This window comes from Dendropsophus ebraccatus, chromosome 8 (assembly GCF_027789765.1).
Source record: "Dendropsophus ebraccatus isolate aDenEbr1 chromosome 8, aDenEbr1.pat, whole genome shotgun sequence".
NCBI classification, from domain to species: Eukaryota; Metazoa; Chordata; class Amphibia; order Anura; family Hylidae; genus Dendropsophus; species Dendropsophus ebraccatus.
In genome coordinates this window covers 124,602,013-124,629,627 of record NC_091461.1, presented here as the reverse complement: position 1 = coordinate 124,629,627, position 27,615 = coordinate 124,602,013, and the positions used below count along the sequence as shown (strand labels likewise).

At 48.9% G+C, this 27,615-nt stretch overlaps 1 protein-coding gene across 7 annotated transcripts in view; it reads right to left on the bottom strand.

The window, feature by feature from the left end:
* Nucleotides 1-27,615, bottom strand: part of PAPPA2 (pappalysin 2) — a 201,065-nt gene that overhangs the window by 150,508 nt on the left and 22,942 nt on the right. Inside the window, exon 2 of one of the 7 annotated variants that reach the window (XM_069981707.1) lies at nt 15,516-15,676. The gene's annotated coding sequence lies outside the window, so the exon portion shown is untranslated. Of the gene's footprint in view, nt 1-12,526; nt 12,686-12,720; nt 12,810-13,403; nt 13,440-13,709; nt 13,937-13,970; nt 14,185-15,515; nt 15,677-27,615 lie in introns of those variants that run through there. The other 6 variants (XM_069981709.1, XM_069981705.1, XM_069981711.1 and 3 more) reach the window with 6 other exon arrangements.

Genomic DNA, 27,615 nt, shown 5'->3' with positions numbered 1-27,615 from the left:
AATAGAATGTAATAGAGTGATGTAATACAGTGATGTAATAGAGTGTAATAGAGTGATGTAATAGAGTGATGTAATAGAGTGTAATAGAGTGATGTAATAGAGTGATGTAATAGAGTGATGTAATATAGTGTAATAGAGTGATGTAATAGAGTGATGTAACAGAGTGTAATAGGGTGATGTAATAGAGTGATGTAATAGAGTGTAATAGAGTGATGTAATATAGTGTAATAGAGTGATGTAATAGAGTGATGTAACAGAGTGTAATAGGGTGATGTAATAGAGTGATGTAATAGAGTGATGTAATAGAGTGATATAATAGAGTGTAATAGAGTGGTGTAATAGAGTGTAATACAGTGATGTAATAGAGTGTAATAGAGTGATGTAATAGAGTGTAATAGAGTAATGTAATAGAGTGATGTAATAGAGTGATGTAATAGAGTGATGTAATAGAGTGTAATAGAGTGATGTAATAGAGTGATGTAATAGTGTAATAGAGTGATGTAATAGAGTGATGTAATAGAGTGATGTAATAGAGTGTAATAGAGTGATTAAATAGAGTGATGTAATAGAGTGATGTAATAGAGTGATGTAATAGAGTGATGTAATAGAGTGTAATAGAGTGTAATAGAGTGATGTAATAGAGTGATGTAATAGAGTGGTGTAATAGAGTGATGTAATAGAGTGTAATAGAGTGTAATAGAGTGATGTAATAGAGTGTAATAGAGTGTAATAGAGTGATGTAATAGAGTGTAATAGAGTGATGTAATAGAGTGATGTAATAGAATGTAATACAGTGATGTAATAGAGTGATGTAATAGAGTGATGTAATAGAGTGTAATAGAGTGATGTAACAGTGATGTAATAGAGTGATGTAATAGAGTTATGTAATAGAATGTAATAGAGTGATGTAATAGAGTGTAATAGTGATGTAATAGAGTGGTGTAATAGAGTGTAATAGAGTGATGTAACAGTGATGTAATAGAGTGTAATAGAGTGTAATAGAGTGATGTAATAGAGTGATGTAATAGAGTGATGTAAAAGAGTGATATAATAGAGTGTAATAGAGTGATGTAATAGAGTGATGTAATAGAGTGTAATAGAGTGTTGTAATAGAGTGATGTAATAGAGTGATGTAATAGTGTAATGTAATAGAGTGTAATAGAGTGTTGTAATAGAGTGATGTAATAGAGTGATGTAATAGAGTGATGTAATAGAGTGTAATAGAGTGATGTAATAGAGCAGTGGCGTACAGTAGCTACCATGAAGGCAGGGAAGGCGACTGCTATGGGGCCCCTGCAGGAAGGGGGCCCGAGGAAGCCTGCACTGCCTTCATGGTAGGCACTAACACTGACATCCGACCACTGTACCCCGCTCCCCCAGGGGTCCAGTGGAAGAGGGACCCCCACTGCACTGTTCAGCCCCCTCACTGTAGTGCCGGGTGAGCGGGCTGAACAGAGGAGCAGGACCTGCCAGGTCCTGCACGGCACAGGAGAGGGATAAAGGACCTTTGCGTCACATGACCCAAAGGTCCTGAATACTTCTATGTGAAGATCAGCCCGGACTACAGGAGGAGGAGGGGGGGGAGCCTGGGAGCTGTAAGTGCTGTGTATTTGTGTCAGTGAGTGTATATATGTATCTGTGGGTATATGTATATGTCAGTATGTGTATGTATCTGTGGCTATGTGTGTGTGTGTGTGTGTGTGTTTGTGTCAGTAGTGTCTGTAACACTGGTGTATATGTGTGTGTTTGTGTACGTCAGTTGTGTGTATATATGTATCTGTATATATGTATATGTCAGTATGTGTATCTGTGGCTATATGTGTGTGTATATCAGCAATGTCTGTAACACTGGAGTATATGTGTGTGTTTGTGTATGTCAGTTGTGTCTGAAGTGATTGACAGGTTTGCTCCCAAAGATGTTCTGCAGCAGCTTCTATTAATGTTGGGCACTAATAAAAGAACCCACCACTAATATCTGCTGCATTTTCTTTTATTTCTGGTTGAGTATTTCTTATTACACTGAGATGATTTCCCTGTGTACAGTCTATTCATGGTGTATACATCAGCACTAGTGTCATCACATTACAGCGTATATATGTGTGTATGTCAGTGGCGTATCTGTATATATGTTATTGGTGCCTCTGTGTGTGTATATGTGCGTCATTGTCTGTGTTTGGCGAGGGGGGGGGGGGGAGTGTACAGGATTCATGGGGCCCCATACAGTTTGATGTAATAGAGTGTTATACAGTGATGTAATAGAGTGATGTAATAGAGTGATGTAATAGAGTGATGTAATAGAGTGATGTAATAGAGTGATCTAATACAGTGATGTAATAGAGTAGTGTAATAGAGTGATGTAATAGAGTGATCTAATACAGTGATGTAATAGAATGTAATACAGTGATGTAATAGAGTGATGTAATAGAGTGATGTAATAGAATGTAATAGAGTGATGTAATAGAGTGATGTAATAGAATGTAATAGAGTGATGTAATAGAGTGATGTAATAGAGTGATGTAATACAGTGATGTAATAGAATGTAATAGAGTGATGTAATAGAGTGATGTAATAGAATGTAATAGAGTGATGTAATAGAATGTAATAGAGTGATGTAATACAGTGATGTAATAGAATGTAATAGAGTGATGTAATACAGTGATGTAATAGAGTGTAATAGAGTGATGTAATAGAGTGATGTAATAGTGATGTAATAGAGTGATGTAATAGAATGTAATAGAGTGATGTAATACAGTGATGTAATAGAATGTAATAGAGTGATGTAATAGAGTGATGTAATAGCGATGTAACAGAGTGATGTAATAGAGTGATGTAATAGAGTGTAATAGAGTGATGTAATAGAGTGATGTAATAGAGTGATGTAATAGAATGGTGTAATAGAGTGATGTAATAGAGTGATGTAATAGAGTGATGTAATAGAGTGTAATAGAGTGATGTAATAGAGTGATGTAATAGAGTGATGTAATAGAGTGGTGTAATAGAATGTAATACAGTGATGTAATAGAATGTAATAGAGTGATGTAATAGAGTGTTATACAGTGATGTAATAGAGTGGTGTAATAGAGTGTTATACAGTGATGTAATAGAGTGATGTAATAGAGTGTTATACAGTGATGTAATAGAGTGATGTAATACAGTGATGTAATAGAATGTAATAGAGTGATGTAATAGAGTGTTATACAGTGATGTAATACAGTGATGTAATAGAATGTAATACAGTGATGTAATACAGTGATGTAATAGAGTGTTATACAGTGATGTAATAGAGTGATGTAATAGAGTGTTATACAGTGATGTAATAGAGTGATGTAATACAGTGATGTAATAGAATGTAATAGAGTGATGTAATAGAGTGTTATACAGTGATGTAATAGAGTGATGTAATAGAGTGATGTAATAGAGTGATGTAATAGAGTGATGTAATACAGTGATGTAATAGAGTGATGTAATAGTGTAATAGAGTGATGTAATAGAGTGTTATACAGTGATGTAATAGAGTGATGTAATAGAATGTAATAGAGTGATGTAATAGAGTGTTATACAGTGATGTAATACAGTGATGTAATAGAGTGATGTAATAGAGTGATGTAATAGAGTGATGTAATACAGTGATGTAATAGAGTGATGTGCACCTCACACAGCAGAAAACCTACACTTTTGTAAGCTGCCATGTTTGTCTGATCCTTTACTGATCCTTAACAACCCCATAAGCTTTTCCCAAGTGATTCTAGAAACCTGTGACAATAATATAGCAATCACTTAAAGGATTTAATAAAAGACGTTTCATCGGCGGCCGCAGTTTTTAAAGCAAACATTGAAGTAAATGCGGTTACAGAATCCATAAATGTGCAATAATAGTAAAAGACAAGTGTGCTGTGTGTGAGAGGAATAAAACGGAAAAGTGACCGTAATAATCACACAATAATCCACATAATAAACTCCCCGGCCCCTATCCGGCCCCTGCGGACAGCTGCAGCCATCACACATGGGGAGGAAGCAGATACCAGCCGCCCCAATGTTTGGGCTCATGAAGTCGCCGTTATTTTGCATTTAAAAAAAAAAGTGTCTCTACACTACTCTAGACTAAGCTAATGTGGTGGGTGGGGCTTAACAGAAAGTAGGCGGTCTTTAACAGAAAGGTGATTGATCTTCCGGTCCCCGCGGGTCATCATCATGGAGTTGGCGGGAAGCACATGGCTCTCTCCCAGCCATACCCACATGAAGGGGGCAGTCCCAGAGATGTCGTCACATGTGAATATACTCTTAAAGTGATTATCCAGGACCAGAATAAATAATAAGAGAAACAGATCACTGATCTCAGGGAGACCAGCCAAAGATAACACTGCCGGCTGCTGGTTAAAGCGCTCAATGCAGTGACATCCTAGGTGCATTGCTCCCTGGGAAACATGAATATTAAAAAAGAAGAGCCTGTGGAGCCTCATTAACGGTCTCAAAACACAGGACTAGCCAGATATCCCTCCAGGGAGGACCCAGCCAGGGGTCCACGGCAGGGGCGTAACTACCACTATAGCAGCCATAGCGGCTGCTATGGGGCCCGCCGCATCAGGGGGCCCCATGGCCTGCTCCTGCAATACACTGGGCCCCCCTGAGCCGTCATCATTTGCAGCACCGGGTGGCCCTGCTGGTCTCTTGGGTTTTGCAAATGTCCCTTTAACTGCAAGCACTCCTGACCAGAGCAGTTATGTAGTTATGACTTCACTTGACTGTTTAGTGGTCAGTCGGGGGGGGGGGGGGGGGGGGGGAGGGGCAAATCAAAAGTTTGCTGTGGGGCCCAGCCATTTCTAGTCACGCCCCTGGTCCACGGGCTCTCTTTTTTGGATACTGATGTTTCCTAGGTAGCAAGTCACCTAGGATGTCACTGCATTGAGCGCTTTAACCAGCAGCCAGCAGTGTTATCGTTTGGCCGGTCTCACAGAGATCAGCGATCTGTTTCTCTTATGGCTCTATTAGGCATTGCTCCCACCTAGCCAGAATCCTGCTCCACACTGATGAGGGGCAACACCCCGAAACAGCTGTATATGGATGGATACCTGGCCTTGTTTTTTCCCTTGTCATTACATCGACTTATAGGGCCACTTAATATGGGGGGCTTGGTGGTTTCCCTGCAGGAGCCGCCCCTGGCCGGGTCCTTCCCGGAGGGATATCTGGTTACTCCTGGATTTTGAGACTCTTTAATGAGGCTCCACAGGCTCTTTTTTTGCATATTGATGTTTCCCAGGGGGCAATGCACCTAGGATCTCTATAGCACACCCTCAGTAGAAAGGAGATCCTGCTCCCCTATATCTCTACAGCACACCCTCAGAAGAGAGGAGATCCTGCTCCCCTATATCTCTATAGCACACCCTCAGAAGAGAGGAGATCCTGCTCCCCTATATCTCTAGAGCACACCCTCAGAAGAGAGGAGATCCTGCTCCCCTATATCTCTACAGTACACCCTCAGTAGAAAGGAGATCCTGCTCCCCTATATCTCTACAGCACACCCTCAGTAGAAAGGAGATCCTGCTCCCCTATATCTCTATAGCACACCCTCAGTAGAAAGGAGATCCTGCTCCCCTATATCTCTACAGCACACCCTCAGAAGAGAGGAGATCCTGCTCCCCTATATCTCTATAGCACACCCTCAGAAGAGAGGAGATCCTGCTCCCCTATATCTCTAGAGCACACCCTCAGAAGAGAGGAGATCCTGCTCCCCTATATCTCTACAGTACACCCTCAGTAGAAAGGAGATCCTGCTCCCCTATATCTCTACAGCACACCCTCAGTAGAAAGGAGATCCTGCTCCCCTATATCTCTATAGCACACCCTCAGAAGAGAGGAGATCCTGCTCCCCTATATCTCTATAGCACACCCTCAGAAGAGAGGAGATCCTGCTCCCCTATATCTCTATAGCACACCCTTAGAAGAGAGGAGATCCTGCTCCCCTATATCTCTATAGCACACCCTCAGAAGAGAGGAGATCCTGCTCACCTATATCTCTATAGCACACCCTGGTGTGGTGGTGTTATCCAGTCACAGTATGGTGGTATTGGTCAGGTGTGGTATGCCGGGGTTTTCCAGTCACAGTATGGTGGTATTGGTCAGGTCTGGTGTGGCAGTATTCTCCAGTTACAGTATGGCGGTATTGGTCAGGTCTGGTATGGTGGTGTTATCCAGTCACAGTATGGTGGTATTGGTCAGTTCTGGTATTGCAGTGTTATCCAGTCACAGTATGGCGGTATTGGTCAGGTCTGGTGTGGCAGTGTTATCCAGTCACAGTATGACGGTATTGGTCAGGTCTGGTATGGCAGTGTTATCCAGTCACAGTATGGCGGTATTGGTCAGGTGTGGTATGGCAGTGTTATCCAGTCACAGTATGGCGGTATTGGCCAGGTCTGGTATGGTGGTGTTATCCAGTCACAGTATGGCGGTATTGGTCAGGTCTGGTATGACAGTGTTATTCAGTCACAGTGTGTCGATATTGGTCAGGTCTGGTATGGCAGTGTTATCCAGTCACAGTATGGCGGTATTGGTCAGGTGTGGTATGGCAGTGTTATCCAGTCACAGTATGGCGGTATTGGCCAGGTCTGGTATGGTGGTGTTATCCAGTCACAGTATGGCGGTATTGGCCAGGTCTGGTATGGTGGTGTTATCCAGTCACAGTATGGCGGTATTGGTCAGGTCTGGTATGACAGTGTTATCCAGTCACAGTGTGTCGATATTGGTCAGGTCTGGTATGGAGGTGTTATCCAGTCACAATATGGTGGTATTGGTCAGGCCTGGTGTGGCGGTGATAAATGTGACGCCTGGAGCGTCTACCAATCCTGTGGTGAGAATTCCCTCAGACAATATGCAGACGCTTCTAATCATTGATTAAATGTGGAAATTTTTTATGTTTAAACCGTTGAAAACCATGAAAACTGCGATTCACACAATGTTTCTCCATGTAGAGAATGTGGCTGAAACCAGGCTCCCCAATGCTCCTCAAGATGGGGCGGCTTCAGGTTTTGCGCCTAGGGCAGCAGCAGCTGGTAACACAGCCCTGTCTATATGTCTCTAGGACAGAAGCAGTAGCATGGAGGACATTATATAGAAGTACTGAGTAAAATTAGCTGTGAATTAAATCCTGGAATGAGTTACTCACTACTAGCTGCATAAGAACAATGATGCACTTTGCCCCTCTGCCATTCTGTCTCGCACCCCCTCCTGATAGTATGTAAGCGCATGCATGCGAGCAGGGACCTCACTCCTCATGTATGACTGATAATTATATATATATCTCTCTGTAACGTCTATTTTTTGTCTACGTTTGTACCGCCAGAATTGTAAAGTGCTGCGGAATCTGTTGGCGCTATATAAATAAAAATTATTATTATTATTATTATTATTATTATTATTATTATTATTATTATCGCTGTGTCTCTGTGTCTGCTGGAGTCTCTTGCCAGTCCCTATCACCCCCCTCTCCCTCTTTAGACTTCTATGGACATCTGTAACCAGATCCCTCAGTTAGCTGATAGTCCATCTTGTCTCATAGCAGTTTTTGCTAAGTAAACAATGAGTCTGCAGGAAAATAGTGAATGATAAAGAAAGAGGCACTTCCCTCTAATAAAATATAACACAAAGTTTTTCCTATTTGCTGATACTATTGATTGTAAGCAACATTTTGGGCAATACCAATATCAATGGTTACCGTCTATTCCAAATCGCTTTCCTCAATGTGACAGTAAGTGTGATCGCTAACTTATGACTCCATATCCCAGAAGAAAGCTTGGCCACTAGGGGTAAGCTGCTGCCCACTGCCTGTTGTCAGGGGGATTCCAAGATGATAGACATGAAGTGGGGGTTTTAGTGGTGTTATACAGTGGAGAAAGTCTGGACTGTGTGTTATTAGGCTGAGCCCAGAGGGTCCACACTGTGCCTGAAAGGTAAATCAAGGCTTCCCTCTACCCTCTTCTTTTTAGTATTATGTAGACAGAGCTGCCTCCTGAATATAATCTTCCCACCACCATCAGCAGCAGCAGTTCATTGCTTAGACCAGGGCTGATTTTTTGAGGTAACCCTTCCTTGTGTTGATGCTGTGGAGGTGACCCATTTCTCTCTCTCCCCTCCCCAAATCTGCAACAGTTGTAATGCTGGGAGGTTATTCTAAGGTCAAGTTGCTGATGAACTCACTGTGATTACTCTCCTGCACTACAAAGAAGCTACAATGTTGCAGATACATCCTGCCAGGGACATGTTTACATCAGCTGTCTCAGAAGGGAGGGGGGAGGAGGGGGATACATAAGGAAAAGCTCACACAGATTTTTATGTCTTGAGCAGAAAGCAGCAGCTGAGAACTGGGGGAAGGAGACTGAACTGATAATACCAAGTATGGAAGGAATTGTTACTCTCACCATGGGCAGCTATTGATCAAAAGTTATGTCTGAGCTTTCTTGTCACTTAGACAATTGTTTATTTGCTTCACACTTTGCTAAATGACTTTGCAGCCTCTTCCGTTCATATATATAGTCATATATAGTGTAGTGTAGGGTGATATAGGGATTGTATAGGGATAGCAGTGTATATATTGTAGTGTAGGGGTGATATAGGGATAGCAGTGTATATAGTGTAGGGATGATACAGGGATAGCAGTGTATATATTGTCGGGATGATACAGGGATAGCAGTGTATATAGTGTAGGGATGATACAGGGATAGCAGTGTATATAGTGTAGGGATGATACAGGGATAGCAGTGTATATAGTGTAGGGATGATACAGGGATAGCAGTGTATATAGTGTAGGGATGATACAGGGATAGCAGTGTACAGAAATCACTTCCATCCATCTGTCTTCTATATAAAGTCTCTGATATAAATGCTTCTTATATAAAGTCTCACACATCTGGAGTTATAGTTATACGTTACAGGCATTACCTCCAGCACCTGTCCTTGCACCAGCACATACTACATACATACATATAATAGTCCTGTGTGATTGATCATCCCCATCCCATCATATAGAGAGCTCAGGTAGTCTACCCCCATCCCATCATATAGAGAGCTCAGGTAGTCTACCCCCATCCCATCATACACAGCTCAGGTAGTCTACCCCCATCCCATCATACACAGCTCAGGTAGTCTACCCCCATCCCATCATACACAGCTCAGGTAGTCTACCCCCATCCCATCATACACAGCTCAGGTAGTCTACCCCCATCCCATCATACACAGCTCAGGTAGTCTACCCCCATCCCATCATATAGAGAGCTCAGGTAGTCTACCCCCATCCCATCATATACAGCTCAGGTAGTCTACCCCCATCCCATCATATACAGCTCAGGTAGTCTACCCCCATCCCATCATATAGACAGCTCAGGTAGTCTACCCCCATCCCATCATACACAGCTCAGGTAGTCTACCCCCATCCCATCATATACAGCTCAGGTAGTCTACCCCCATCCCATCATATACAGCTCAGGTAGTCTACCCCCATCCCATCATATACAGCTCAGGTAGTCTACCCCCATCCCATCATATAGACAGCTCAGGTAGTCTACCCCCATCCCATCATACACAGCTCAGGTAGTCTACCCCCATCCCATCATATACAGCTCAGGTAGTCTACCCCCATCCCATCATACACAGCTCAGGTAGTCTACCCCCATCCCATCATACACAGCTCAGGTAGTCTACCCCCATCCCCATCATATAGAGAGCTCAGGTAGTCTACCCCCATCCCATCATATAGAGAGCTCAGGTAGTCTACCCCCATCCCATCATACACAGCTCAGGTAGTCTACCCCCATCCCATCATATAGAGAGCTCAGGTAGTCTACCCCCATCCCATCATATAGACAGCTCAGGTAGTCTACCCCCATCCCATCATACACAGCTCAGGTAGTCTACCCCCATCCCATCATATAGAGAGCTCAGGTAGTCTACCCCCATCCCATCATATAGAGAGCTCAGGTAGTCTACCCCCATCCCATCATACACAGCTCAGGTAGTCTACCCCCATCCCATCATATACAGCTCAGGTAGTCTACCCCCATCCCATCATATACAGCTCAAGTGGTCTACCCCCATCCCATCATATAGACAGCTCAGGTAGTCTACCCCCATCCCATCATACACAGCTCAGGTAGTCTACCCCCATCCCATCATATAGAGAGCTCAGGTAGTCTACCCCCATCCCATCATACACAGCTCAGGTAGTCTACCCCATCCCATCATATAGAGAGCTCAGGTAGTCTACCCCCATCCCATCATACACAGCTCAGGTAGTCTACCCCCATCCCATCATATAGAGAGCTCAGGTAGTCTACCCCCATCCCATCATACACAGCTCAGGTAGTCTACCCCCATCCCATCATACACAGCTCAGCTCAGGTAGTCTACCCCCATCCCATCATATAGAGAGCTCAGGTAGTCTACCCCCATCCCATCATACACAGCTCAGGTAGTCTACCCCATCCCATCATAAAGAGAGCTCAGGTAGTCTACCCCCATCCCATCATATAGACAGCTCAGGTAGTCTACCCCCATCCCATCATACACAGCTCAGGTAGTCTACCCCCATCCCATCATACACAGCTCAGGTAGTCTACCCCCATCCCATCATATAGAGAGCTCAGGTAGTCTACCCCCATCCCATCATACACAGCTCAGGTAGTCTACCCCCATCCCATCATATAGAGAGCTCAGGTAGTCTACCCCCATCCCATCACATAGAGAGCTCAGGTAGTCTACCCCCATCCCATCATACACAGCTCAGGTAGTCTACCCCCATCCCATCATACACAGCTCAGGTAGTCTACCCCCATCCCATCATATAGAGAGCTCAGGTAGTCTACCCCCATCCCATCATACACAGCTCAGGTAGTCTACCCCCATCCCATCATACACAGCTCAGGTAGTCTACCCCCATCCCATCATACACAGCTCAGGTAGTCTACCCCCATCCCATCATACACAGCTCAGGTAGTCTACCCCCATCCCATCATACACAGCTCAGGTAGTCTACCCCCATCCCATCATACACAGCTCAGGTAGTCTACCCCCATCCCATCATATAGAGAGCTCAGGTGGTCTACCCCCATCCCATCATATAGAGAGCTCAGGTAGTCTACCCCCATCCCATCATACACAGCTCAGGTAGTCTACCCCCATCCCATCATATAGAGAGCTCAGGTAGTCTACCCCCATCCCATCATATAGAGAGCTCAGGTAGTCTACCCCCATCCCATCATATAGAGAGCTCAGGTAGTCTACCCCCATCCCATCATACACAGCTCAGGTAGTCTACCCCCATCCCATCATATAGAGAGCTCAGGTAGTCTACTCCCATCCCATCATACACAGCTCAGGTAGTCTACCCCCATCCCATCATACACAGCTCAGGTAGTCTACCCCCATCCCATCATACACAGCTCAGGTAGTCTACCCCCATCCCATCATACACAGCTCAGGTAGTCTACCCCCATCCCATCATATACAGCTCAGGTAGTCTACCCCCATCCCATCATATAGAGAGCTCAGGTAGTCTACCCCCATCCCATCATATAGATAGCTCAGGTAGTCTACCCCCATCCCATCATATAGAGAGCTCAGGTAGTCTACCCCCATCCCATCATACACAGCTCAGGTAGTCTACCCCCATCCCATCATATAGAGAGCTCAGGTAGTCTACCCCCATCCCATCATATAGAGAGCTCAGGTAGTCTACCCCCATCCCATCATACACAGCTCAGGTAGTCTACCCCCATCCCATCATATAGACAGCTCAGGTAGTCTACCCCCATCCCATCATACACAGCTCAGGTAGTCTACCCCCATCCCATCATATAGAGAGCTCAGGTAGTCTACCCCCATCCCATCATATAGAGAGCTCAGGTAGTCTACCCCCATCCCATCATATAGAGAGCTCAGGTAGTCTACCCCCATCCCATCATATAGAGAGCTCAGGTAGTCTACCCCCATCCCATCATACACAGCTCAGGTAGTCTACCCCCATCCCATCATACACATCTCAGGTAGTCTACCCCCATCCCATCATATAGAGAGCTCAGGTAGTCTACCCCCATCCCATCATATAGAGAGCTCAGGTAGTCTACCCCCATCCCATCATATAGAGAGCTCAGGTAGTCTACCCCCATCCCATCATATAGAGAGCTCAGGTAGTCTACCCCCATCCCATCATACACAGCTCAGGTAGTCTACCCCCATCCCATCATATACAGCTCAGGTGGTCTACCCCCATCCCATCATATAGAGAGCTCAGGTAGTCTACCCCCATCCCATCATATAGAGAGCTCAGGTAGTCTACCCCCATCCCATCATATAGAGAGCTCAGGTAGTCTACCCCCATCCCATCATACACAGCTCAGGTAGTCTACCCCCATCCCATCATACACAGCTCAGGTAGTCTACCCCCATCCCACAGCGTGGAGCATCTCATGTGCCATTGTATAGGTGGTCATCATCATCTATAGCACACGAGACCCCCCGCCCTAGACTATCCTCTACATACCCCTCCTCAGTAAGCTGCCGTGTCCCGTCCATCCGATAGATGATCTCTCTCTAGTCTCCGGCTGGCAGGACCCCAGTGATCTCGGACACCTATGAATAAGTCTGACTGGCTTCCCTTCCTCTGGAGCAGTGGCTGCAGTCATCCTGTTGGTGTTAGTTGCAGCATGATATTGCAGACGGTTGTGGCTGAGTTACCTGGCAGTCGGTAGGTGAGCTCCTGCCTCTGGTGTTCTCCTGTCTCCTCTATGACTCCATCCCTCCGTCCTTTTATCTCTCTTCTCCTCTGGTGTTCCCCCCTGCCCCCTCCCGGTGCCCCTCTTTCTGTTCCCCTTCCTCCTATTCATAGTCAGGGTCTCCTCTTTTTTTTTCCCCTTTTTTTTATTTTCAGACCCCGCCCCCCAGGCTATGGACCCCCTCGCTCCAGCAGGTCCCTATTCAGGTGGGCTTTTCATATCAGGATGAGCTCATCCTCTCCCAGCCCTCACTACCTTCACTCCACGCTTGTTTTCATCATTGCAATTTTTTTTAATTTTTTTTTCGGAAATCCCAGGGAACATGTCTGTTTTCACACCTGCCTGTCCTGCGAGGAACAAGCCACAGAGTAGAAAAATAACGTCTCGGTGCCCCTCTCCAGACCCCGCACTCAGGGCTGATTTACGCTTGCACATACTGTACTACTTTATTCATTCTGCCGGAGGGAAAAAAAAAAGGGAATGAGAAAAAAAAAAAAAAAAGATACTGGAAAAGACAGACGGACGGAGGTGTTACTAAAACAAACAGAGAGGAGAGTCAGGACCCAGCGATTAGGTGTTTGATGGAAAGAAAATCGAGAACAAACAGGAGCCGTCACTTTATATTTGTGGAATAAAGATTACGACCTTGCTGTGAAGCCGCTGCCAATCCAGCCCGGCTTTGCCCGCTCCCTCCTGGCACAGGAGCCCATTGTGTGTGCCCGGGAGCGCTGGCTCCTGGGTCTCCTGTGACAAGTGACCGGGATACACTTGTTCTTCATAGAAATAAGGAAGAGGATAAAGAAGAAGTAAAGTGAGGGGGGGTGAAGAGGAGAAGGTGGCGGCTTCATCCACAGCGGGCAGAGATGCAGGGTCACCAGTTCACAGACAGTCAGCCGTGTGTGGGCGGACATCACCTCATCCATATACACAGCAGCAGCAGGGTGCTCTTACCTAGGCTCCCAGGGCTCCCATCACCTAGATTGGCTCCGGCTTATCCCCCCGTGAAGCTTCTCCGGCTGCGGCTACTAATCCATTCATAACAAGTTTGATCATTTCCACATCCAGATCCCGGAGTGTTTAGTCTCTTGTCTCTTCTCTCTCTCTCTCTTCTCTCTCTTACTCTCCACCCCCTTCTCTCTTTCATTCCCAAGCTCACCACTCTCCACTTCAAATTTTGGCAGCTTAAAGTGAACAACAAAAAAATCTTCAAACCTTTGAGTGTTTTCCTGGGTTCTGACATCCCGTCCTGCTCCTCAGCTATCTCCTGCGTCCACCCTTTCCTCCCCGCGCCCCGTCCCTCACTCTCTCCTTCATCGCCGTTAATGGGCCGTTATTCATCGCAGCGATCCGCGCCGCTGTCACTTATATTACTCTGGGACTGACGGAGTGCACGCTCGCCACTGCTTCTGATTCCTGTCTAGTCGTTGACCAGTCGGCCTGGACTGTAATAAAAGTGGGAGCAAACAATTAGCCGCTTCTGTTCCGCAGCTGGTTAGATTAGCAGGACGTTCCCACGTCTACCGACTCGACAAATATTTCCTTCAGTTGGATTTTGATGGGAGGATTTCCAGGTAGTGACATCACCGGTGAGGAAGGCCAGCCGCTGCGATGATGATGATGTTACTGCTCTGGATATAAAGGATTTATTTCTGGATTTACTAAATTCTGCCGCAGATGGTGCCACCTCAGTAGAAGCCAATACCAGGGCGGCCATTACTCCACCAGGGTCCCAACTATCCCTCCCTCATGGTTAAGGTGGCTAAAATGACTGAACCTCCTTCATTTCATTCTATATATAGGCACAGATAGTACTGCCTCCCTGCTTCTTTCTGTAAGTGATACAGCACAGATAGTACTGCCTCCCTGATTCTTCCATATGTTACACAGCACAGATAGTACTGCTACCTTGCTTCTCCCTGTAAGTGATACAGCACAGATAGTACTGCCTCCCTGCTTCTTCCATATGTGACACAGCACAGATAGTACTGCCTCCCTGCTTCTCCCTGTAAGTGATACAGCACAGATAGTACTGCCTCCCTGCTTCTCCCTGTAAGTGATACAGCACAGATAGTACTGCCTCCCTGCTTCTCCCTGTAAGTGATACAGCACAGATAGTACTGCCTCCCTGCTTCTTTCTGTAAGTGATACAGCACAGATAGTACTGCCTCCCTGCTTCTCCCTGTAAGTGATACAGCACAGATAGTACTGCCTCCCTGCTTCTCCCTGTAAGTGATACAGCACAGATAGTACTGCCTCCCTGCTTCTCCCTGTAAGTGATACAGCACAGATAGTACTGCCTCCCTGCTTCTCCCTGTAAGTGATACAGCACAGATAGTACTTCCTCCCTGCTTCTTCCTGTAAGTGACACAGCTGTAGGCACAGATAGTACTGCCTCCCTGCTCCTCCCTGTAAGTGATACAGCACAGATAGTACTGCCTTCCGGCTTCTTCCTGTAAAGTAATACAGCTGTAGGCACAGATAGTACTTCCCTCTGCTTCTTCCTGTAGGTGATACAGCTGTAGGCACAGATAGTACTGCCTCCCTGTTATAGTACCCTGTAATCCGCCATCTAAGGTTATGTTCACACAAGGCAGATTTCCATTGCAATAATTCATGTATCAGAATGTTTGTAAAAATGACAAGTGAAAATTCTGTGTCACCATCTGTGTATTTCCTAACTATGAGCAACGTAAACTCAGGAGAAACAATAAAACTATGATTTATCATTGATCCATCACTGTAAAAAATAACACTTACTGGGAGACAAGAAAACGCAGCGACCAGTGTGATGTGTCGGGACAACTTAACTTTTCTGGTGGCAGCGGTGGGATCATCATCCAGGGAGAAGGAACAAATGGGGACGTTCTTCATTGAGTGATTCCAGGACGCCGCTCAAAGTTCTTTCAGGAATTCTTTGTCTGTCAGGAATTAAGTACAAAACAATAGAAATCATTAAGGCAATACATGGTGGTCTCCATGTCTGATATACAATAATACCAGGAGTGTCTACCAGGCAATGGATGTCTACAGCAGAAAGAGGAGGAGGAGCTTGCACGGCGGCCCTTGTGGACACCTGGTTATGCAGAAAACTATAACCTACCGCAGTGTCTGACTGGGGTACCGTGAGCCCACCAGGGAATATAATTCTAGGGGCCCACCCTACATACACCCGATATAAGCAGCACCAAACCTTCCACATGACTATAGTGCACAGAGCTGTGTATGTGACTGGTGAGGCTCACTCACTGCTAGTAACTTGCAAACACCAAAAATCACGACTATACAGGAAAAAATTCCGACTGAACACTAGAGGACACTGCGATTGGTAAAGAAGTGATCGCCCACTGGGACCAGTCAGTCACTTGGGGTAAACCCTAGAGAATAAGTCTTATTACAGCTCGACGAAGTAGAGAGAAGAAAGTTGCGGGCACTCACCGGTTCTGTTGCAGTATTTCTTTATTTATTCACGATTAAAATATGGGATCAGTGCATGTATCTGGGACGTCAGACGCCACATCTCACAGGTGCATCACACACGACGGCCATTTCGAGCGCATGCGCACTTCTTATTACAGCTCCATACAATATCTGAGCAGTAGAGAACTGTAACACACCGCCTGTAGGATAGCCTGCCCCAGACTATCCTTCCCAATATGGAGACACTATATGGCGGCATATATCTCTACTATACAGAACCTTAAAGGGGTTATCCAGGACTACAAAAACATGGCCATTTTTGCCCCTCTCTTGTCTTTAGTTCAGGTGCGGTTTGCAGTTTAGCTCCATTTACTTCAATGGAACTGAGCTTAAAACCCCACCCAATCTGGAGACAAGAGTGGTGAAAAAATGGCCATGTTGTAGCGCTGGATAACCCCTTTAAGGACTACTTGCCTCGGCACATTGGCTTTTATCGCTATGATATGTATGGAGATGATCATTTTGGGATCTTTCTTCACTTCTTCAGTTTTTGTTACATAATTCAGAAAACTTCTTCTTTTCTGTGTCTTCCAAGTTCCCGCGGCCAAAACTGCATTCCCAATAGTGCTGTTTATCTGATAACCCACCTGATTATAGGGTCATTCCCAGAACCAAAGTCCCAAATGTTGAAATGAGTTAATGTAACCCCTTTCCCGCAGCCCCGTCTATACTCCTCCTATACTCCCGCAGCCCCGTCTATACTCCTCCTATACTCCTGCAGCCCCCGTCTATACTCCTCCTATACTCCTGCAGCCCCCGTCTATACTCCTCCTATACTCCTGCAGCCCCCGTCTATACTCCTCCTATACTCCCGCAGCCCCGTCTATACTCCTCCTATACTCCCGCAGCCCCCGTCTATACTCCTCCTATACTCCTCCTATACTCCCGCAGCCCCGTCTATACTCCTCCTATACTCCTGCAGCCCCGTCTATACTCCTCCTATACTCCTGCAGCCCCGTCTATACTCCTCCTATACTCCTGCAGCCCCGTCTATACTCCTCTTATACTCCTCCTATACTCCTGCAGCCCCGTCTATACTCCTCCTATACTCCTGCAGCCCCGTCTATACTCCTCCTATACTCCTCCTATACTCCTGCAGCCCCGTCTATACTCCTCCTATACTCCTGCAGCCCCGTCTATACTCCTCCTATACTCCTGCAGCCCCGTCTATACTCCTCTTATACTCCTCCTATACTCCTGCAGCCCCGTCTATACTCCTCCTATACTCCTGCAGCCCCGTCTATACTCCTCCTATACTCCTGCAGCCTCGTCTATACTCCTCCTATACTCCCGCAGCCCCGTCTATACTCCTCCTATACTCCCGCAGCCCCGTCTATACTCCTCCTATACTCCTCCTATACTCCTGCAGCCCCGTCTATACTCCTCCTATACTCCTGCAGCCCCGTCTATACTCCTCCTATACTCCTGCAGCCCCGTCTATACTCCTCCTATACTCCCGCAGCCCCGTCTATACTCCTCCTATACTCCCGCAGCCCCCGTCTATACTCCTCCTATACTCCTCCTATACTCCCGCAGCCCCCGTCTATACTCCTCCTATACTCCCGCAGCCCCCGTCTATACTCCTCCTATACTCCTCCTATACTCCTGCAGCCCCCGTCTATACTCCTCCTATACTCCCGCAGCCCCCGTCTATACTCCTCCTATACTCCCGCAGCCCCGTCTATACTCCTCCTATACTCCCGCAGCCCCCGTCTATACTCCTCCTATACTCCCGCAGCCCCGTCTATACTCCTCCTATACTCCCCCAGCCCCCCGTCTATACTCCTCCTATACTCCCGCAGCCCCGTCTATACTCCTCCTATACTCCCGCAGCCCCCGTCTATACTCCTCCTATACTCCCGCAGCCCCGTCTATACTCCTACTATACTCCCGCAGCCCCGTCTATACTCCTCCTATACTCCCGCAGCCCCCGTCTATACTCCTCCTATACTCCTGCAGCCCCGTCTATACTCCTCCTATACTCCCGCAGCCCCGTCTATACTCCTCCTATACTCCTGCAGCCCCGTCTATACTCCTCCTATACTCCCGCAGCCTCGTCTATACTCCTCCTATACTCCTGCAGCCCCGTCTATACTCCTCCTATACTCCTCCTATACTCCTGCAGCCCCGTCTATACTACTCCTATACTCCCGCAGCCTCGTCTATACTCCTCCTATACTCCTGCAGCCCCGTCTATACTCCTCCTATACTCCTCCTATACTCCCGCAGGCCCCGTCTATACTCCTCCTATACTCCCGCAGCCCCGTCTATACTCCTCCTATACTCCCCCTATACTCCTCCTATACTCCCGCAGCCCCGTCTATACTCCTCCTATACTCCCGCAGCCTCGTCTATACTCCTCCTATACTCCTGCAGCCCCGTCTATACTCCTCCTATACTCCTCCTATACTCCTGCAGCCCCGTCTATACTCCTCCTATACTCCCGCAGCCTCGTCTATACTCCTCCTATACTCCTGCAGCCCCGTCTATACTCCTCCTATACTCCTCCTATACTCCCGCAGCCCCGTCTATACTCCTCCTATACTCCCGCAGCCCCGTCTATACTCCTCCTATACTCCCCCTATACTCCTCCTATACTCCCGCAGCCCCGTCTATACTCCTCCTATACTCCTCCTATACTCCTCCTATACTCCCGCAGCCCCCGTCTATACTCCTCCTATACTCCCGCAGCCTCGTCTATACTCCTCCTATACTCCTCCTATACTCCTGCAGCCCCGTCTATACTCCTCCTATACTCCCGCAGCCCAGTCTATACTCCTCCTATACTCCCGCAGCCCAGTCTATACTCCTCCTATACTCCCGCAGCCCCGTCTATACTCCTCCTATACTCCTCCTGTACTCCCGCAGCCCAGTCTATACTCCTCCTATACTCCCGCAGCCCCGTCTATACTCCTCCTATACTCCTCCTATACTCCCGCAGCCCCGTCTATACTCCTCCTATACTCCTCCTATACTCCCGCAGCCCAGTCTATACTCCTCCTATACTCCCGCAGCCCCGTCTATACTCCTCCTATACTCCTCCTATACTCCCGCAGCCCAGTCTATACTCCTCCTATACTCCTGCAGCCCCCGTCTATACTCCTCCTATACTCCCGCAGCCCCGTCTATACTCCTCCTATACTCCCGCAGCCCCCGTCTATACTCCTCCTATACTCCCGCAGCCCCCGTCTATACTCCTCCTATACTCCTGCAGCCCCCGTCTATACTCCTCCTATACTCCTGCAGCCCCCGTCTATACTCCTCCTATACTCCCGCAGCCCCGCCTATACTCCTCCTATACTCCCGCAGCCCCGTCTATACTCCTCCTATACTCCTCCTATACTCCCGCAGCCCCCGTCTATACTCCTCCTATACTCCCCCAGCCCCGTCTATACTCCTCCTATACTCCTGCAGCCTCGTCTATACTCCTCCTATACTCCCGCAGCCCCCGTCTATACTCCTCCTATACTCCCGCAGCCCCGTCTATACTCCTCCTATACTCCTCCTATACTCCTCCTATACTCCCGCAGCCTCGTCTATACTCCTCCTATACTCCTCCTATACTCCCGCAGCCTCGTCTATACTCCTCCTATACTCCTGCAGCCCCCGTCTATACTCCTCCTATACTCCCGCAGCCCCCGTCTATACTCCTCCTATACTCCCGCAGCCCCGTCTATACTCCTCCTATACTCCCGCAGCCCCGTCTATACTCCTCCTATACTCCCGCAGCCCCGTCTATACTCCTCCTATACTCCCGCAGCCTCGTCTATACTCCTCCTATACTCCTGCAGCCCCCGTCTATACTCCTCCTATACTCCCGCAGCCCCCGTCTATACTCCTCCTATACTCCCGCAGCCCAGTCTATACTCCTCCTATACTCCCGCAGCCCAGTCTATACTCCTCCTATACTCCCCCTATACTCCTCCTATACTCCCGCAGCCCCCGTCTATACTCCTCCTATACTCCCGCAGCCCTCGTCTATACTCCTCCTATACTCCCGCAGCCTCGTCTATACTCCTCCTATACTCCTCCTATACTCCTCCTATACTCCCGCAGCCTCGTCTATACTCCTCCTATACTCCCGCAGCCCCCGTCTATACTCCTCCTATACTCCTCCTATACTCCCCCAGCCCCGTCTATACTCCTCCTATACTCCCGCAGCCCCCGTCTATACTCCTCCTATACTCCCCCAGCCCCGTCTATACTCCTCCTATACTCCCGCAGCCACCGTCTATACTCCTCCTATACTCCCGCAGCCTCGTCTATACTCCTCCTATACTCCTCCTATACTCCTCCTATACTCCTCCTATACTCCCGCAGCCTCGTCTATACTCCTCCTATACTCCCGCAGCCTCGTCTATACTCCTCCTATACTCCCGCAGCCCCCGTCTATACTCCTCCTATACTCCCGCAGCCCCCGTCTATACTCCTCCTATACTCCCGCAGCCCCGTCTATACTCCTCCTATACTCCTCCTATACTCCCGCAGCCTCGTCTATACTCCTCCTATACTCCTCCTATACTCCTGCAGCCCCGTCTATACTCCTCCTATACTCCCGCAGCCCCTGTCTATACTCCCCCTATACTCCTCCTATACTCCCGCAGCCCAGTCTATACTCCTCCTATACTCCTGCAGCCCCCGTCTATACTCCTCCTATACTCCCGCAGCCCAGTCTATACTCCTCCTATACTCCTGCAGCCCCCGTCTATACTCCTCCTATACTCCCGCAGCCCCGCCTATACTCCTCCTATACTCCCGCAGCCCCCGTCTATACTCCTCCTATACTCCTCCTATACTCCCGCAGCCCCGTCTATACTCCTCCTATACTCCTCCTATACTCCCGCAGCCCCCGTCTATACTCCTCCTATACTCCTCCTATACTCCCGCAGCCTCGTCTATACTCCTCCTATACTCCTGCAGCCCCCGTCTATACTCCTCCTATACTCCCGCAGCCCCGTCTATACTCCTCCTATACTCCCGCAGCCCTCGTCTATACTCCTCCTATACTCCCGCAGCCTCGTCTATACTCCTCCTATACTCCTCCTATACTCCTCCTATACTCCCGCAGCCTCGTCTATACTCCTCCTATACTCCTCCTATACTCCCGCAGCCTCGTCTATACTCCTCCTATACTCCTGCAGCCCCCGTCTATACTCCTCCTATACTCCCGCAGCCCCCGTCTATACTCCTCCTATACTCCCGCAGCCCCGTCTATACTCCTCCTATACTCCCGCAGCCACCGTCTATACTCCTCCTATACTCCCGCAGCCCCGTCTATACTCCTCCTATACTCCCGCAGCCCCGTCTATACTCCTCCTATACTCCCGCAGCCCCGTCTATGCTCCTCCTATACTCCCGCAGCCTCGTCTATACTCCTCCTATACTCCTCCTATACTCCTGCAGCCCCGTCTATACTCCTCCTATACTCCCGCAGCCCCCGTCTATACTCCTCCTATACTCCCGCAGCCCCCGTCTATACTCCTCCTATACTCCCGCAGCCCAGTCTATACTCCTCCTATACTCCCGCAGCCCCGTCTATACTCCTCCTATACTCCCGCAGCCCCGTCTATACTCCTCCTATACTCCCGCAGCCCCGTCTATGCTCCTCCTATACTCCCGCAGCCTCGTCTATACTCCTCCTATACTCCTCCTATACTCCTGCAGCCCCTTCTATACTCCTCCTATACTCCCGCAGCCCCCGTCTATACTCCTCCTATACTCCCGCAGCCCCCGTCTATACTCCTCCTATACTCCCGCAGCCCAGTCTATACTCCTCCTATACTCCCGCAGCCTCGTCTATACTCCTCCTATACTCCTCCTATACTCCTGCAGCCCCGTCTATACTCCTCCTATACTCCCGCAGCCCAGTCTATACTCCTCCTATACTCCCGCAGCCCAGTCTATACTCCTCCTATACTCCCGCAGCCCCGTCTATACTCCTCCTATACTCCTCCTATACTCCCGCAGCCCCGTCTATACTCCCCCTATACTCCTCCTATACTCTCGCAGCCCAGTCTATACTCCTCCTATACTCCTGCAGCCCCCGTCTATACTCCTCCTATACTCCCGCAGCCCCGCCTATACTCCTCCTATACTCCCGCAGCCCCGTCTATACTCCTCCTATACTCCCCCAGCCCCGTCTATACTCCTCCTATACTCCTGCAGCCCAGTCTATACTCCTCCTATACTCCCGCAGCCCCCGTCTATACTCCTCCTATACTCCTCCTATACTCCTGCAGCCCCGTCTATACTCCTCCTATACTCCTCCTATACTCCTGCAGCCCCGTCTATACTCCTCCTATACTCCCGCAGCTCAGTCTATACTCCTCCTATACTCCCGCAGCCCCGTCTATACTCCTCCTATACTCCTGCAGCCCCGTCTATACTCCTCCTATACTCCCGCAGCCCCGTCTATACTCCTCCTATACTCCCGCAGCCCTCGTCTATACTCCTCCTATACTCCCGCAGCCCCCGTCTATACTCCTCCTATACTCCCGCAGCCTCGTCTATACTCCTCCTATACTCCTCCTATACTCCTCCTATACTCCCGCAGCCCCGTCTATACTCCTTTTATACTCCTCCTATACTCCCGCAGCCCCGTCTATACTCCTCCTATACTCCCGCAGCCCCGTCTATACTCCTCCTATACTCCTCCTATACTCCCGCAGCCTCGTCTATACTCCTCCTATACTCCCGCAGCCCCGTCTATACTCCTCCTATACTCCTCCTATACTCCCGCAACCTCGTCTATACTCCTCCTATACTCCTCCTATACTCCCGCAGCCCCCGTCTATACTCCTCCTATACTCCCGCAACCTCGTCTATACTCCTCCTATACTCCCGCAGCCCCCGTCTATACTCCTCCTATACTCCTCCTATACTCCTGCAGCCTAGTCTATACTCCTCCTATACTCCCGCAGCCCCCGTCTATACTCCTCCTATACTCCTCCTATACTCCTCCTATACTCCGCCTATACTCCCGCAGCCCCGTCTATACTCCTCCTATACTCCTCCTATACTCCCGCAGCCCCGTCTATACTCCTCCTATACTCCCACAGCCCCCGTCTATACTCCTCCTATACTCCTGCAGCCTAGTCTATACTCCTCCTATACTCCCGCAGCCCAGTCTATACTCCTCCTATACTCCCGCAGCCCCCGTCTATACTCCTCCTATACTCCCCCAGCCCTGTCTATACTCCTCCTATACTCCCGCAGCCCAGTCTATACTCCTCCTATACTCCTCCTATACTCCCGCAGCCCAGTCTATACTCCTCCTATACTCCTGCAGCCTAGTCTATACTCCTCCTATACTCCCGCAGCCCCGTCTATACTCCTCCTATACTCCCGCAGCCCTCGTCTATACTCCTCCTATACTCCCGCAGCCCTCGTCTATACTCCTCTTATACTCCTCCTATACTCCTCCTATACTCCCGCAGCCCCCGTCTATACTCCTCCTATACTCCCGCAGCCCCGTCTATACTCCTCCTATACTCCCGCAGCCCTCGTCTATACTCCTCCTATACTCCCGCAGCCCTCGTCTATACTCCTCTTATACTCCTCCTATACTCCTCCTATACTCCCGCAGCCCCGTCTATACTCCTCCTATACTCCTGCAGCCCCCGTCTATACTCCTCCTATACTCCCGTAGCCCCCGTCTATACTCCTCCTATACTCCTGCAGCCCCCGTCTATACTCCTCCTATACTCCCGCAGCCCCCGTCTATACTCCTCCTATACTCCTGCAGCCGCCGTCTATACTCCTCCTATACTCCCGCAGCCGCCATCTATACTCCTCCTATACTCCCGCAGCCTCGTCTATACTCCTCCTATACTCCCGCAGCCCTCGTCTATACTCCTCCTATACTCCCGCAGCCCTCGTCTATACTCCTCCTATACTCCCGCAGCCGCCATCTATACTCCTCCTATACTCCTCCTATACTCCCGCAGCCCCCGTCTATACTCCTCCTATACTCCTCCTATACTCCTCCTATACTCCTCCTATACTCCCGCAGCCCCGTCTATACTCCTCCTATACTCCCGCAGCCCCCGTCTATACTCCTCCTATACTCCTGCAGCCCCGTCTATACTCCACCTATACTCCCCCTATACTCCTCCTATACTCCAGCAGCCCCCGTCTATACTCCTCCTATACTCCTCCTATACTCCCGTAGCCCCGTCTATACTCCTCCTATACTCCCGCAGCCCCCGTCTATACTCCTCCTATACTCCCGCAGCCCCGTCTATACTCCTCCTATACTCCCGCAGCCCCCGTCTATACTCCTCCTATACTCCCACAGCCCCGCAAACCAGGGAGCAAGAAGCTGTGGAGCGGGGCTGCGGTCGCAACAGCACGGGTGCGCCACAGTCTATAGGGGTGTACAGGCTGGGTAAGTTTATCGGAAGCGCTCCGGGCCGGCGGGGGCTGGTGGGGAGAGACAGGAGGACAGCGCTGGGAGCCGGCTTCTTTACAGCCTGTCCCCGCAGTGAGAGGCAGGAGCGGGCGGCTATTTAAACTTGCAGCCGTGCTCCTGCTCCTCTCAGCTGCCAGGGACACCCTGTAAAGAAGTGGGGAATCCCATCATTATGAGGGGAATCCCCCTTCTTTACAGGGTGTCCCCCGCAGCTGATTGGAGCAGGAGCACGGCGGCAAGTTTAAATAGCCGCCCGCTCCCGCCTCTCAGTGTTGCGGGGGATGTGGAGTGTTTTTGCGCTCTGTGGGCCGGGTGCTCTGCACCTGACCCACGGAGTGTAAAAACCAATTAATCACATTTACATTGTTCCCTATGGGAACTTACAGCTCGGTTCTCGAACTGCTCCGTTTTGGAACAACCTTCCAGAACCAATTATGTTCGAAAACCGAGGTACCACTTGTATGTGAAAATGCAGAGTGGGCTATATGGGGTATGCATTGGCGTGTGTCCTATGGGTGGCAAGTGTCCAGTAACAGGAATGTGACAGTGTGTGCCATGTATCCAGTGGGTGGGCATGTATCCAGTGGGTGGGCATGTATCCAGTAGGTGGGCATGTATCCAATGGGTGGCATGTATCTAGTGGGTGGGCATGTATCCAATGGGTGGCATGTATCTAGTGGGTGGGCATGTATCCAGTGGGTGGGCATGTATCCAGTGGGTGGGCATGTATCCAGTGGGAAGCATGTATCCAGTGGGTGGGCATGTATCCAATGGGTGGCATGTATCTAGTGGGTGGGCATGTATCCAGTGGGTGGGCATGTATCCAATGGGTGGCATGTACCTAGTGGGTGGGCATGTATCCAGTGGGTGGGCATGTATCCAATGGGTGGCATGTATCCAGTGGGTGGCATTTATCTAGTGGGTGGCATGTATCTAGTGGGAAGCATGTATCCAGTGGGTGGCATGTATCCAGTGGGTGGCATGTATCCAGTGGGTGGCATGTATCTAGTGGGAGGCATGTATCCAGTGGGTGGGCATGTATCTAGTGGGTGGTATGTATCTAGTGGGGGGCATGTATCCAGTGGGTGGCATGTATCCAGTGGGTGGGCATGTATCCAATGGGTGGCATGTATCTAGTGGGTGGGCATGTATCCAGTGGGTGGGCATGTATCCAATGGGTGGCATGTATCTAGTGGGTGGGCATGTATCCAGTGGGTGGGCATGTATCCAGTGGGAAGCATGTATCCAGTGGGTGGGCATGTATCCAATGGGTGGCATGTATCTAGTGGGTGGGCATGTATCCAGTGGGTGGGCATGTATCCAATGGGTGGCATGTATCTAGTGGGTGGGCATGTATCCAGTGGGTGGGCATGTATCCAATGGGTGGCATGTATCCAGTGGGTGGCATTTATCTAGTGGGTGGCATGTATCTAGTGGGAAGCATGTATCCAGTGGGTGGCATGTATCCAGTGGGTGGCATGTATCCAGTGGGTGGCATGTATCTAGTGGGAGGCATGTATCCAGTGGGTGGGCATGTATCTAGTGGGTGGTATGTATCTAGTGGGGGGCATGTATCCAGTGGGTGGCATGTATCCAGTGGGTGGGCATGTATCCAGTGGGTGGCATGTATCCAGTGGGTGGCATGTATCCAGTGGGTGGGCATGTATCCAGTGGGTGGCATGTATCCAGTGGGTGGCATGTATCCAGTGGGTGGCATGTATCTAGTGGGAGGCATGTATCCAGTGGGTGGGCATGTATCTAGTGGGTGGTATGTATCTAGTGGGGGGGCATGTATCCAGTGGGGGGCATGTATCCAGTGGGTGGCATGTATCCAGTGGGTGGTATGTATTTAGTGGTGGGGGCATGTATCTAGTGGGCGGGGGCATGTATCCAGTGGGGGGCATGTATTCAGTGGGTGGTATGTATCCAGTGAGTGGCATGTATCTAGTGGGGGGGCATGTATCTAGTGGGGGGGGGCATGTATCCAGTGGGAAGCATGTATCTAGTGGGTGGTATGTATTTAGTGGGAGGACATGTATCTAGTGGGAAGCATGTATCTAGTGGGTGGTATGTATCTAGTGGGAGGACATGTATCCAGTGGGGGGCATGTATCCAGTGGGTGGTAAGTATCTAGTGGGGGGACATGTATCTAGTGGGGGGGCATGTATCCAGTGGGTGGTATGTATCTAGTGGGAGGCATGTATCCAGTGGGTGGTATGTATCTAGTGGGAAGCATGCATCCAGTGGGGGGGGGGGGTATGTATCTAGTGGGGGGCATGTATCCAGTGGGGGGGCATGTATCCATTCGGGGGGCATGTATCTAGTGGGGAGGGCATGTATCCAGTGGGTGGTATGTATCTAGTAGGAGGCATGTATCCAGTGGGTGGTATGTATCTAGTGGGAAGCATGTATCCAGTGGGGGGCATGTATCTAGAGGGCGGGGGCATGTATCCAGTGGGTGAGTGGGGCCCATCTAGGCTTTTACATGGACCCACAGAAATCATTGCCCACGTGAATACTGACTATTCTCCGATCAGCTGCATTATAGATCAGCACTGTATTGATCTATAATATGAGATTTCCTCTAAGGAGACATTTCCGCCACTAGGTGTGGAGTCCATCTTGACTTTGACGGACCCTCCCCTCTATATGACTTTCTACAATGCCCTGTAATGTTCTCCTTTTTCCAGTAGGTAATAATTAATACCGAGAACCATAAAATACTCATGGTTGGCTGCTGGGGCACCGGTGACAGACATTGATTTACACTTTTTCCATTTGTAAATGCTCGTTTTATCTGACTATAAACAAGTGTCCTTCTGCTACATCGAAGGTTAATTCCTTATATTGGATAGAGACTTTATAGAAGATACACGTCTGCTCACGACCCTCGCTATAAGCTTAATGGCCTCTGTATGGCTACGGTCACATAAAACAGCAATTACCAAATATTAAAAAGAAGGTGGTTAA